Source organism: Schistocerca cancellata, chromosome 1 (assembly GCF_023864275.1).
Source record: "Schistocerca cancellata isolate TAMUIC-IGC-003103 chromosome 1, iqSchCanc2.1, whole genome shotgun sequence".
NCBI lineage: Eukaryota > Metazoa > Arthropoda > Insecta > Orthoptera > Acrididae > Schistocerca > Schistocerca cancellata.
In genome coordinates this window covers 1,041,238,522-1,041,253,292 of record NC_064626.1, presented here as the reverse complement: position 1 = coordinate 1,041,253,292, position 14,771 = coordinate 1,041,238,522, and the positions used below count along the sequence as shown (strand labels likewise).

Genomic DNA, 14,771 nt, shown 5'->3' with positions numbered 1-14,771 from the left:
CTTCAGATGGATCAAGATTCATGGGCGAAACCAACCACAGTCTGGTTCTTCGGCCATGATACTGCGATGTGGAAAGGAAATGGAAAGACTACCACATTCTTATATTTCTTGAACGTTGGTAGACGGAGGATAATGATGGCATTTGAAAAATGGTTCAAATGGCTCTGAGCACTATGGGACTTAACATCTGAGGTCATCAGTCCCCTAGAACTTAGAACTAATTAAACCTAACTAACCTAAGGGTATCACACACATCCATGCCTGAGACAGGATTCGAACCTGCGACCGTAGCAATCGCGCGGTTCCGGACTGAAGCTCCTAGAACCGTTCGGCCACTGCAGCCGGCAATGATGGCTTTTCCTGGAGTAAAATATTCCGGAGATAAACTACTCCCGCGTTCGGATTTCCGGGTGGGGAGTATTTCAGGTGGTGTCATCAAAAGAGATGAACATTTTAATTTCAGAATTGGGACATGGAACGTAAAAACACTTCAAAGAGCAGGAAAACTGGAAAATCTGAAGAGAGAAATGGACAAATGTGAAGTGAACACAATGGGTTTAAGTGAAGTGAGGTGGACAGATAGTGGTGAAATAGTATTAGATAATTACACAATGTTTTATTCCGGTGGTAAAAGTTTTGTACGTGGCGTAGCAATAGTGATGGGAAATGAATTAGTGCAGAGTGTGAATAAAGTCGTGTGTCATAGTGACCGTTTAATGTTTATGAAAATAAGTGCAAAACCAGTAGACATTCTAATAGTCCAAGTGTACATGCCAACATCAGATCACGACGACGAAGAAGCGGAGAAAATGTATGATGAAATAGAAGACATCATTCAGTCTGAAGGAACAGGAAAAGTAAATACCATAATCATGGGTGACTGGAATAGTGTGGTTGGACAAGGCAATGAAGCAAATATTGTTGGACAATGTGGATTAGGAAAAAGAAATAACAGAGGAGGAATGCTAGTGGAATTCTGTCACCGAAATAATTTGGTGGTGATGAACACTTGGTTCAAGAAAAGGACGAGTAAACTGTACACATGGAAGAGCCCATGAGATATGAACAGATATCAGATAGACTACATACTCGTCAAACAGAGGTTTAGGGGCAGTGTGGAGGACGCCAAGACTATGCCGGCTGCCGACATCGACTCGGATCACAACCTTTTGGCTGCAGATATCAGCACAAGGCTGAAGAAGATCCGACAGCATGGGAGGAGAAAACAGAGATGGGACTTGGAAAAGCTAAGAGAGAATAACGTGGCAGTAGGATAATCGTTAGAGAAAAAAATCTAACGAAGTGAGACAAAATAATACAAGTGCAAGTGCAGAAGATCAGTGAAAAAATGTTAAAATGGTTTTGTTAAATACTCTGAAGAGTGAAGTTGGGAGGGAAACAAAGAGAGGGAGAAAACCCTGGACCACCAAAGAGATGCTGTACAAGATGGAGGAAAGGAAGAAGTGCAAAAATGTTAATGAAGAAGAATACAGAAGACTTAACAACGCCCTCAGGAGGGAAACAGACAAAGCGAAGGAAAAGTACTTAGAAGAAATGTGTGACAACATAGAAGAACTACAAAGAAGAGGAAGGTACGACCTCATGTACCAGAAAACGAAAGAAATGGGAGAAGGAGAGAACAAAAGTGTAAGGACGTTCGGAAGAGAAGATTCTAGAGGACAAATGGTTACTGAACAAGTGGATGTTCTGAAAACATGGGAAGAATATATAAGGAAACTATATGATACAGAACATCGCCCAGATGACATCGACATAGGGCCAGAGAAAGCTATTGACGAAGATGAAAAAGGGTCCAGTATACTGACGAGGGAAGTAGAGAAGGCGATAAAGGACATGAGGAGTAGGAAAGCTACAGGGGATGACGACATACTAGTGAATTTGCTTAAAGAAATCGGAAATGAAAGTTTTAAAGTTCTGAAACAACTCATAAACAAAATCTATGAAACTGGAGAATGGCCTGAAGACATTTTGGACGTCACAATGGTTACTCTTGAGAAGAAAAAGCAAGCCAAGAAGTGTAGTGATTATATAACAATTAGTCTGATATCGCATGTGGCAAAGATAATTGCAAGAATACTAAATAGACGGTTGGAAAACAAAATTGAAGTGATGGGAGAAGACCAGTTTGGCTTCAGGAAAGGAAAAGGGACCAGAGACGCCATTGGCATGATGAGGATATTGTCAGAGAGAGTTTTGGCCATTAACAAAGAAGTTTGCGCTTGTTTTATAGAATGGCAGAAGGCCTTCGACAGAATAAATTGGAATATATTGATGAACATCCTTAAGGAAATAGGAATCAACTGGAGACATCGGAGACTTATAACGAACTTGTACCTGGGACTGAGGCTAAGGGTACGACTGAACTATGGAGAAACGAACAGTGTGGAAATAGGAAGGGGAGTGAGACAAGTATGTTGTCTGTCGCCAAGTCTCTTCAACCTGTATGGAGAAATGCTGGTGAGAGAAGCGCTGAAAGGATGCGTAAACTTCAAAGTAGGAGGACGTCTCATCAGCACCATCAAGTATGCAGACGACCTGGTAGTGCTCGCCAAAAATCAGAGACAGCTGCAACACATGATGAACAATTTGGTGGAAAAGGGAAGAAAATACGGCATGGAAATCAACATCGAAAAATCAAACTTGATGCGCATATCAAAACGTGAGAAACACTTGAAGATAACTGTTGACAATTGGGAACTGGAAAATGTGTATTAGTTCATGTACCTGGGAAGTTTTATCACATAGGATGCCCATTGCACCAACGAAATCCGAGCAAGAATCGCCATGACCAAAGCTTCTTTCAACAAGAAGAGGACTCTGCTGACCAGCAAGTTGAGTTTGGCATTGAGGAAAAAACTGATAATGTGTTACATTTGGAGCATTGCACTGTATGACTGTATGGAGCAGAGACATGGACCATGAGAAAGAAGGAGAAAAAAAATACTTAGAGAGCTTTGAAATGTGGTGCTAGAGGAGAATGGAAAAGATCAAATGGACAGGTCGCATAAAAAATGACGATGTACTGCGAAGAGTAGGAGAGAAGTATTCTGCGTAAAATTCTTCAGAGAACGGCCGACTGGATTGGACACGTACTTAGACACGAGGGGCTCATACATGATGTCATCGAAGGGAAACTCAGAGGAAACGCAGGACGAGGAAGAAGAAGAATTCAACATCTGGACGACATGAAAGATGGAAGGAGATACAACAGACTGAAGGAAGAAGCTGAAGACAGGGAACAATGGAATCAGAAATTCTCCGTACGAAGACATGGATCTGACACTAGGCAGAATACTACATAATAGTAAGTAACGTAAAAATTTCCCATACGGTCCTTTTTTTAAGCGTTGGAGCGGGAGGGGGGTGAGGGGCAAAATGAGCAGTGGTCTCTCAAGGCCTGGCCACGGTGCCCATTTCGCACTGAAGGGAAGAAGGAGGGAAGAGGATTTTGGGAAGAAAAGAACAAACGCTATCCAGAAGAAAGTTTTTTTCCAGTCAATATGTACGACGTCACGTCACGCCATGAAGAAAGACAGGAAAAGGAAGCACAGTCATCGTAACGAAAGAAAATAAACATTCACTTCACTAGTAGTTGCAACGAGGGCCTTGTGTTGCTGTTGCCACATCATCCTAGCATATCTTTTCATATCTTTTGTTGGGTCACTGTTGTTCGTTCTAAAGTCATCTGTATTGTAATACATTCATCGTCTCTCGTCATGGATGATCCAGCTGCACGGCAACGTGCGTAGTGCACTCCAGAGGTAGTTTGAAAAATATTGTTTATGTATGGGGTTCCTAACTATCGCGTAATGCCGTTCCTGCATGTAATTCCAAAACTCAAGTACATCCTTTGGGCCATCACTGAATAAGTAAGGGACCGAATGACCTCAGATCCAGATGATAGCGTTGGCCTTGGTCCTCGGACAGTACATCTCGTCCTGAAGAAGAAGAGCTTGAGCAGTGACGAGTGTCAGTGTTACCTGCTGCAGAACATTTGTTTGATGAAATATCAAACCACTGTGGACTTTCTACAACTAAGACAGTGTTTGTCTGTGTCAGCCACATTATATTGCTTGCAAGTTGAGGGATTGTGCCATGCAGATTTTATCTAGATGTTCCTTCGTGATCTGTTTCCTACTGACTGTCATATAGGAAATGGACTGGACATCAGAGTCCAGCATTGTGTGCACTGTCTGCCACATGGCAAGCCGTCACGTGCTGGGGTACCTCACTTCCACCAAATTAGATTGCCACCTCTTTTGCAGGGCGCAGTAGCTCTCCTTCACCATCGTCAAGGGTGGACTCACGAAGGCACCGTGTGTGCATGAGTGAGTTCCAAATAGAAACGCCCTAGGTAGGAGACTGATGCTGGGATGTTTTCTAACAGCACTGGGGCTCAAGGAAAGCTGGCTCTAATGCTTACAACAGCAAGCTCGTGAAGCTGGTGGGGCAACGGTGCCATAACCATCAACTAAAAAAAAAAAAAAAAGGGTCACCACTCTGTCATAAACGTTTACTAGCCCTGTGCTAATGAAGTGGCTGAGAGTCACCATAATGCTTTGGGCCACTGAGACCGTAATTGGAAGTGCCTGTGAAATGAGCAGTGTGCGTGACGCTAGGTAGACTTTGGCATACTTTATCCCCTGGAGGATGTTCAGATTCTGCAGGCAGTATCTGCTATCCTACTTTAATTTGGTGCAGCAACAGTGTATAACTATGGCTCGTCTCACGGCATATATCCTTCAGGAAGTCTAAATCCAAGCATCTTATCTGGTCGCTGACCTGTAAGGGGGTGATACTGTCTGGTGGCAATCTCATCCAGATACACATGGTGTGGTGTCACCGCCAGACACCACACTTGCTAGGTGGTAGCCTTTAAATCGGCCGCGGTCCGTTAGTATACGTCGGACCCGCGTGTCGCCAATATCAGTGATTGCAGACCGAGCGCCGCCACACGGCAGGTCTAGAGACACTTCCTAGCACTCGCCCCAGTTGTACAGCCGACTTTGCTAGCGATGGTTCACTGACAAATTACGCTCTCATTTGCCGAGACGATAGTTAGCATAGCCTTCAGCTACGTCATTTGCTACGACCTAGCAAGGCGCAATTACCAGTTACTATTGATGCTGTAAAACTTGTACCGTCAAGAGCGATATTCACCAATTATGGATTAAAGTTAAGTATTCCAGAAGATACGTACGTTTTTTACTAGTCTCATTTCCGTGTCCTGTTCCAGACATCACGCCAGCCTGCGTGAGCTTAAACGCGTGCCTTTCGGCTTCCTCCTAGTGGATTGGCTGTCTTGCCAGTCCACAACACATGGCGATTGACTTTTCAACGTTAGTGCCGCTACCTGAGGCTGCCTTGTATGTCGTCATTTATTCCATGACGATACTCAATTCGTCGCCACCATGGTGGACCAGTGTCAAGTGGTCCGTGTATGCTGTGCATCGGAATGTGGGAATATTGAGCGTCATTCCAGTCAGTCTATGATGTAGGCCTCATAACAAGGGTTCTAAGGCTAATGCATGTCGAAGTAGGCAGATCAACATTTTGCTTCGATAATGTAGTCTGTGTGTCAGGTGCTCTGGTACAGTAAAGAATGAGTGGTCAACTCGGTCAGATGCTTGACTAAAACTGAGGGATGCCAGTGCACCTGGTATGGGCGGAGCCTATAGCTCAGCTCAAAAGCCAAATGTTTTGTTTTTGTTTTACTTAATAGAATGTTTAGTTCCTTCATTATACATTATTGGCTCTTGTACATATTGTATGTTACCCATCTCTCCCTATAGTTTACCCCTATTTTTCTCAGCCGGCCGCGGTGGCCGTGCGGTTCTGGCGCTGCAGTCCGGAACCGCGGGACTGCTACGGTCGCAGGTTCGAATCCTGCCTCGGGCATGGGTGTGTGTGATGTCCTTAGGTTAGTTAGGTTTAAGTAGTTCTAAGTTCTAGGGGACTTATGACCTAAGATGTTGAGTCCCATAGTGCTCAGAGCCATTTGAACCATTTGAACCTATTTTTCTCAGAATCTCGAACATCTTGCACCATTTTACATTGTCGAACGCTTTTCGAGGTCGACAAATCCTATGAATGTGTCTTGATTTTTCTTTAGTCTTGCTTCCATTATCAACCGCAATGTTAGCATTGCCTCTCTGGTGCCTGATCGTCATCTAGCACATCCTGTTTTCTTTTCCATTCTTCTGTATATTATTCTTGTCAGCAACTTGGATGCATGAACTGTTAAGCTGATGGGCGATAATTCTCTCACTTGTCAGCTCTCGCAGTCTTAGGAATTGTGTGGATGATATTTTTCCGAAAGTCAGATGCTATGTCGCCAGACTCGTACATTCCACACACCAACGTGAACAGTCGTTTTGTTGCCACTTCCCCAATGATTTTAGCAATTCTGATGGAATGTCATCTATCCCTTCTGCCTTATTTAAACTTAAGTCCTCCAAAGCTCTTTTAAATTCTCATCCTTATACTGGATCGCCTATCTCTTCTAAATCGACTCCTGTTTCTTCTTCTATCACATCACACCAATCTTCTCCTTCATAGAAGCTTTCAATGTATTCTTTCCACCTGTCCGCTCTCTCCTCTGCATTTAGCAGTGGAATTCCCGTTGCACTCTTAATGCCACCACCCTTCTTTTAAAGTCACTGAAAGTTGTTCTGACTTTCCTGTATGCTGAGTCGTTCCTTCCGACAATCATTTTTTTTAGATTTCTTCACATTTTTCATGCAGCCATTTCGTCTTAGCTTCCCTGCGCTTCCTATTTATTTCATTCCTCAGCGACTTGTATTTCTGTATTCCTGAGTTTCCTGGAACATTTTTGGACTTCCTCTTTTCATCGATGAACTGAAGTACTTCTTCTGTTACCCGTGGTTTCTTCGCAGTAACCTTCTTTGTACCTATGATTTTCTTTCCAGCTTCTGTGGTAGCCCTTTTCAGGGATGTTCATTCCTCTTCAACTGTACTGCCTACTGAGCTATCCTTTATTGTTGCATCTACAGTCTCAGAGTGCTTCAAGCGCATCTTGTCATTCCTTAATACCTCCGTGTCCCACTTCTTTGGATATTGATTGCTGATTCTTCCTGACCAATCTCTTAAACCTAAGCCTACTCTTCATCACTACTATATTGTGATGTGAGTGTCTATCCGCTTCTCTTGAGATTCTTGAACAGAGAATTCGCTATTATTAGCTGAAATTTATTACAGAACTGAATTAGCCTTTCTCCTCTCTCATTCCTTGTCCCAATCACATATTCTCCTGTAACCTTTTCTTCTGCTCCTTCCCCTATGACTATTAGATTTTCATCTCCCTTTACGTACTATGTTACCCTTTCAATATCCTCATAGACATAATCGAAAAAAGTTTTGCATCACCTCGGTTCTGAGAGTTCCGGAACCTGTACAGAAAATTGGAATAGGTATCAACAGAAACAGCATTTCCGCCCTTTTAATTGCTCATGAAAACCACACATTGCATGTTGTACCACCATACAGCGAGACATTCAGAGGCGGTGGTCCTGACTGCTGTACACACTGGTACCTCTAATACCCAGCAGCACGTCCTCTTGCATTGACGCATGCCTGTATTCGTCGTGGCATACTATCCACAAGTTCATCAAGGTACTGTTGGTCCACGTTGTCCCACTCCTCCACGGCGATTCGGTGTAAATCCCTCAGAGTGGTTGGTGGGTCACGTCGTCTATAAACAGCCGTTTTAAATCTATCCCAGGCATGTTCGATAGGATTCATGTCTCGAGAACATGCTGGCCACTCTAGTCGCGCGATGGCATTATCCTGAGGGAAGTCATTCACAAGATGTGCACGACAGGGGTACGAATTGTCGTCCATGAAGACGAATGCCTCGCCAATACGCTGCTGATATGGTTGCACTATCGGTCGCAGGATGGCATTCGCGTATTGTACAGCCGTTACGGCGCCTTCCATGACCACCAGCAGCGTACGTCGGCCCCACATAATGTCACCCCGAAACAGCAGGAAACCTCCAACTTCCTGCACTCGCTGGACTGTGTGTCTAAAGCGTTCAGCCTGATCGTGTTGCCTCCAAACACGTCTCTGACGATTGTCTGGTTGAAGGCATATGCGTCACTCATCGATGAAGAGAACGTTATGCCAATCCTGAGCGGTCCATTCGACTTGTTGTTGGACCTATATGTACCGCGCTGCATGGTGTCGTGGTTGCAAAGAGGGACGTCGGAAGAGCATCATGCAGCGTTTTGCTCACAGTTGGAGTCGTAACACGACGTCCTGTGGCTGCACGTAAAGCATTATTCAACATGGTGGCGTTGCTGTCAGGGTTCTTTTGAGCCATAATCCTCAGGTAGCGGTTATCCACTGCAGTAGTAGCCCTTGGGCGACCTGAGCGAGGCATGCCATCGACAGTTCCTGTCTCTCTGTATCTCCTCCATGTCCGAAAAATATCGCTTTGGTTCACTCCGAGACGCCTGGACACTCCCCTTGTTGAGAGCCCTTCTTGACACAAAGTAACAATGCGAACGCGATCGAACAGCGATATTGACCGTCTAGGCATGGTTGAACTACAGAGTACACAAGCCGTGTACCTCCTTCCTGGTGGAATGACTGGAACTAAACGGCTGTCGGAGCATCTCCGTCTAATAGGCGCTGCTCATGCATAGTTGTTTACATCTTTGGGCGGGTTTAGTGACATCTCTGAACAGTTAAAGGGACTGTGTCTGTGATACAATACCCACAGTTGACGTGTATCTTCAGGAGTTCTGGGAACTGGGGTGATGCAAAACTTTCTCTATCTCTTCATCTTCAGCTTATGACGTTGGCATGTATATATGAACTAACGTTGTCGGTGTTGGTCTGCTGTCGATTCTGTAAGAACAACCCTATCACTGAACTGTTCACAGAGACACACTCTCTGCCCTACCTTTCTGTTCATAACGAATCCTACTTCCATTATACAATTTTCTGCTCCTGTTGATACTACCCTAGACTCATCTGACCAGAAATCCTTGTCTTCTTTCGACTTCACTTCACTGAACCCTAGTACATCTATATTTAGCCTATGCCTTTCCCTTTTCAGATTTTCTAGTTTCCCTACTATGTTCAAGCTTCTGATATTCCACACCCGGACTCGTAGAATGTTATCCTTTCGTTGATTATTCAGTCTTTTTCTCATGGTCATCATCCCCTTGGCAGTCCCCTCCTGGAGAACCGAATGGAAGACTATTCCCTATTCCGGAAACTTTTTCCAATGGGGAGACCATTATGACACTTTTTCAATTACAAGCCACATGTCCTGTGGATACATGTTAGCTGTCTTTAATGTCTACACCTACATCTACATGGACACTCTGCAAATCACATTTAAATGCCTGGCAGAGGGTTCATCGAACCGCCTTCACAATTCTTTATTATTCCAACCTTGTAAAGAGCGTGGAAAGAATGTACACCTATCTTTCCGTACGAGACCTAATGCCCCTTATTTTATCTTGGTGATCGTTCCTCCCTATGTAGGTCGGTGTCAAAAAAATATTTTCGCATTCGGAGGAGAAAGTTGGTGATTGAAATTTCGTGAGAAGATTCCGTCGCAACGAAAAACTCCTTTCTTTTAATGATGTCCAGCCCAAATCCTGTATCATTTCTGTGAATCTCTCTCCCATATTTCGCGATAATACAAAACGTGCTGCCTTTCTTTGAACTTTTTCGATGTACTCCGTCAGTCCTATTTGTTAAGGATCCTACACCGTGCAACAGTATTCTAAAACAGGACGGACAAGCGTAGTGAAGGCAGTCTCCTTAGTAGGTCTTTTACATTTTCTAAGTGTCCTGCCAATGAAACGCCTTCCCCACAACATTTTTTATGTGTTACTTCCAATTTAAGTTGTTCGTAATTGTAATTCCTAGGTATTTAGTTGAATTTAGAGAAATTTCTTTTCTAAATCGATTTGCAGTTTGTTTTGGTCTTCTGATGACTTTATTAGTCGATAAACGACAGCTTCATCTGCAAACAAGCGAAGGTGGCTGTTCAAATTGTCTCCCAAATCGTTTATATAAATAAAGAATAGCAAAGGGCCTATAACACTACCTTGGGGAACGCCAGAAATCGTTTCTGTTTTACTCGATGACTTTCCGTCAATTACAACGAACTGTGACCTCTCTGACAGGAAATCACAGATCCAGTCACATAACTGAGCCGATATTCCATAAGCACGCAATTTCACTACGAGCCTCTTGTGTGATACAGTGTCAAAAGCCTTCCGGAAATCCAGAAATACGGAATCGATCTGAAATCCTTTGTCAATAGCACTCAACGCTTCATGTGAATAAAGAGCTAGGTGTGTTTCACAGGAACGATGTTTTCTAAACCCATGTTGACTGTGTGTCAATAGACAGTTTTCTTCGAGGTAATTCATAATGTTCGAACACAATATATGTTGTAAAATCCTGCTGCATATCGACGTTAACGATATGGGCCTATAATTTAGTGGATTACTCCTACTACCTTTCTTGAATATTGGTGTGACCTGTGCAACTTTCCAGTCTTTGGGTACGGATCTTTCGTCGAGCGAACGGTTGTGTATGATTGTTAAGTATGGAACTAATGCATCAGCATACTCCGGAAAGAACCTAACTGGTACACAGTCTGGACCAGAAGACTTGTTTTTATTAAGTGATTTAAGTTGCTTCACTACTCCGAGGATATTTACTTCTACGTTACTCATGTAATGGTTTCCATTGGCTTCTGCGTTCTCACGACGTTGATCGTTGATGATTCTTCACCTTTAGGGGCTGTTTCCCCCCCCCCCCCCCCCCCCGTAGGACAAGAAAGTGCCCTGAACCTCTGGCCGCTCTTCCGCTCTCTTGGACAAGGCCGTTGGGAGACTGAGGGTGACTTCTTACGCCGGAAGTCTTCAGCCGCCAATGCTGACTAGAACCCGGGACCGAGATTACTACTAAGACGGTACCGCTAGACCGCAGGTTCTATAACGAAGGGTTATGGGAGCATATGGGCTTGATAGTAGATATGATAGAGAAGAAATACTGAGGTCTGCGATAAGTTTCAGTTATTAATAACGAATACACTCTTCAAGAATCACAAGAGGAGGAAAAATTTATGATGGCTTTATCTCTGCTGGGGTCACATTCAGTAAGGTGTCTGAATGTCTGTGGAAGGAAGACAGGCCTTTCTTTCTCAAGATCCGAAATCACAGAGGGTGGATTCTGGGGTCTACAGCGAAGACGACGTTCTAACTCATCAGAAGATGTTTCACTGGGTTCATGTGGCACTCTGGACAGGCCAGTCTGTATCAGGGATGTCACTGCCCACGAACCATTGCCTCACAGATGGTCCTTTATGGCAAGATGCATTGCCATGCTGATACAAACAGTTGTAGTCTCCAGACTGTTCCACTACCGGATGCAGTACGTAATGCTTCCGCATTTAGCATTTCCTGAAGTGCAATAAGGGGATCGCACCCTACACACGAGAACACTTCCTTTCCCTAACAACACCTCCACTCTACTTCCATAAGGGCACTTAACTTTCTCCTAGCGTTCGACAAAGTTCGTTTGTTGATCTTTCCACTCAGTTTTTTATTACAGAGGCCAACCAGCTCTCTGACCGAACACGCTGAGCTACTGTGCCGGCTAGAGACCACTCAGCTACCGGGGGCGTATTGTTCTTATGTGATATAGACGGAGTAAGTAAAATGTGTCGGACAGTAAAGGAACACCGAAAGCCAAACATTACAGTCTGGCGATGTCACCTCACGGTGTGAAAGGGACTTGTTACACGTCGTGCCTTACACTCAGACCACAAGTGAATACATCGCTTTAGAATCACAATGCGCAGCAGAATTAAAGAATCTCTTTTCTTAATCCCCGTAAAAGTTCGAAATTTAGCTCGAAGGCGTCTACAACATTCCTTTGTACTAGTGGAAAAGCATTGCCTAAGGCTCGACGATGCTTCAGTTAGTAAGATGTCGATATATGCGAAAAGAAGCTGGTGTTGAAAAGTTATGTAAGGTTGGCTAATGAAGTCACACTGGCGCCAAAATTCACCAAAATTCTGCTCAACGTCACCGTAAAAGTGCCGCACGATGGGGAACGTCAGATCTCGTCTTCCTTTGACGGCTCTGCGATGGAGGTCTGAATGGCGACACCCAGGGTCTCAATCACGCAGTTATTTTTATGAGTCCCGAGGAAAAGACTTCAGACACGCCGCTGCTCAGAATCGAGACAAGGATGCCTCAGAGGGTTGCGTGCACGTCGTCAATGAGACCACTCCTTTCCCTGGGGCGTCTCGCCCTAGACCGCGAAATGTGCTGGAAGCAACACCCGAGGAAGAGAGGTAGTTTCATTGACGCTCTTTGTACCGCCCTCTGCGGAGAATTCGTGCCAATTCTGAGCAGCGGCGTTTCTGAACTCTTTTCCTGGGCCACCCATTAAAAATCGCGTGATTTCAAAATGTTCAAATGTGTGTGAATTCTTAAGGGACCAAACTGCTGAGGTCATCGGTCCCTAGACTTACACACTTCTTAAACTAACTTAAACTAACTTATGCTAAGAACAACACACACACCCCTCCGGTGGGAGGGGCTGCGCAATCCGTGACATGGCGTCTCAAACTGCGCGGCCGCTCCGTGCGATACCCGAGATTTCAACGCTGGATGTCGCCGTTATGACCTTCCACTGCCGAGGAGTCAAAAGAAGGGATGATATTTTGATAAGAGGGGATGTGACGAACTCCCCATCGTGCGACACTTCCACGGTGGCGTCGGGCAGAATTGTGGTGCAATTTGGTGCCAACGTGACTCCATTAACCCAGCTTATACTTCAGATGAACTTCTTTCGCATGTGACAACACCTTGCTGCTTGATGTGACGCAGAGCCAGAGAGTGACGTTACAATTTACCCACTTTTGGACCAATACAAAGGAAGTTTGTAGGCACCTTTGAGCGAAATTTCATGTGTCGCAATGGGAAAAAATTACCAGGTTACGAAAAAGTGATCCTTTGAGTCTATTGCGCAGTGTACTTCCAAAGCGCCTCTGAATGAGTGCAAATTACTCGCTTCTAACTTGACATAAGAGCGAACCGCCACTGATAAGACTTTTTCTCAATGAGTGGCTTATCAGGTAAAGTCATTAAAGTCTATAAAACTCGTCACAACAGGAGAACGAGTATTTTCCTGTTGGAATACAGCTTTCGAGTGCTACTGTGCTTTTACGACACGGAGAACGGCCCACGAAATTTGTGCAGGTGAGACCATCCCATGTAATGGGTCTTGGCTATCTTGTTGTTGTGGCCTGCGCTACGAAGAAATTTGATTTAGCTTACGATGTTCTTTTGAATTCTCCGTAAGTTTCGTAACTCAAATATAGGTTGCGACCACTCGATCTATTCCTAAGCCCTTTGTTCATCATAATCTAAATTTTCGCATAATAATAGTTCATTCTGATAAAATGTAAGAGACACCATTGGCTACTACACAAAACTGCGAGGAGTTCTTCTATGTATTATATTTCACATGTCGAGTTCCGTAGGACCAAATTGATAAGAAAATCTCCTTGGTCTTGGAACGTGTCAGTATACGAAATTGCAACAGAAAAGTAATTACGGACAAAATAAAATGTTTTATGAGTCCTAAATACACGACAAGTTATAAGTCTGTTTAAAAGGAGTCAACAGTATAACACAGGAATCAGCCTAATTCTCCGAGTGACTCCTTGACACAATAGAAGGGGTGACCCATGTGCAAATTCTTCAGCTTAGATTTTAAAAAGCGCCTGTATCACTGCTAAGATTCTTGAGTTCTTGTTGTTGTTTACTGAAAATGGATGCAGCAGGATACTTACTGCCTGCCTATCTGCACAAGAGTCAAGGAAATGCGATCCAGATGCCGATTGCACTTCTGCCTAGTATTAACTGAGTGTAAACTGCAACTCATATATATATACACTCCTGGAAATTGAAATAAGAACACCGTGAATTCATTGTCCCAGGAAGGGGAAACTTTATTGACACATTCCTGGGGTCAGATACATCACATGATCACACTGACAGAACCACAGGCACATAGACACAGGCAACAGAGCATGCACAATGTCGGCACTAGTACAGTGTATATCCACCTTTCGCAGCAATGCAGGCTGCTATTCTCCCATGGAGACGATCGTAGAGATGCTGGATGTAGTCCTGTGGAACGGCTTGCCATGCCATTTCCACCTGGCGCCTCAGTTGGACCAGCGTTCGTGCTGGACGTGCAGACCGCGTGAGACGACGCTTCATCCAGTCCCAAACATGCTCAATGGGGGACAGATCCGGAGATCTTGCTGGCCAGGGTAGTTGACTTACACCTTCTAGAGCACGTTGGGTGGCACGGGATACATGCGGACGTGCATTGTCCTGTTGGAACAGCAAGTTCCCATGCCGGTCTAGGAATGGTAGAACGATGGGTTTGATGACGGTTTGGATGTACCGTACACTATTCAGTGTCCCCTCGACGATCACCAGTGGTGTACGGCCAGTGTAGGAGATCGCTCCCCACACCATGATGCCGGGTGTTGGCCCTGTGTGCCTCGGTCGTATGCAGTCCTGATTGTGGCGCTCACCTGCACGGCGCCAAACACGCATACGACCATCATTGGCACCAAGGCAGAAGCGACTCTCATCGCTGAAGACGACACGTCTCCATTCGTCCCTCCATTCACGCCTGTCGCGACACCACTGGAGGCGGGCTGCACGATG

The 14,771-nt window shown here is 44.7% G+C and overlaps 1 protein-coding gene across 1 annotated transcript in view; it reads right to left on the bottom strand.

Annotated features, from left to right (window-relative positions):
- The window catches only part of LOC126124969 (insulin-like growth factor-binding protein complex acid labile subunit), a 165,832-nt gene that overhangs the window by 89,324 nt on the left and 61,737 nt on the right, over positions 1 to 14,771 (bottom strand). The gene's annotated exons all lie outside the window — the stretch shown is intronic.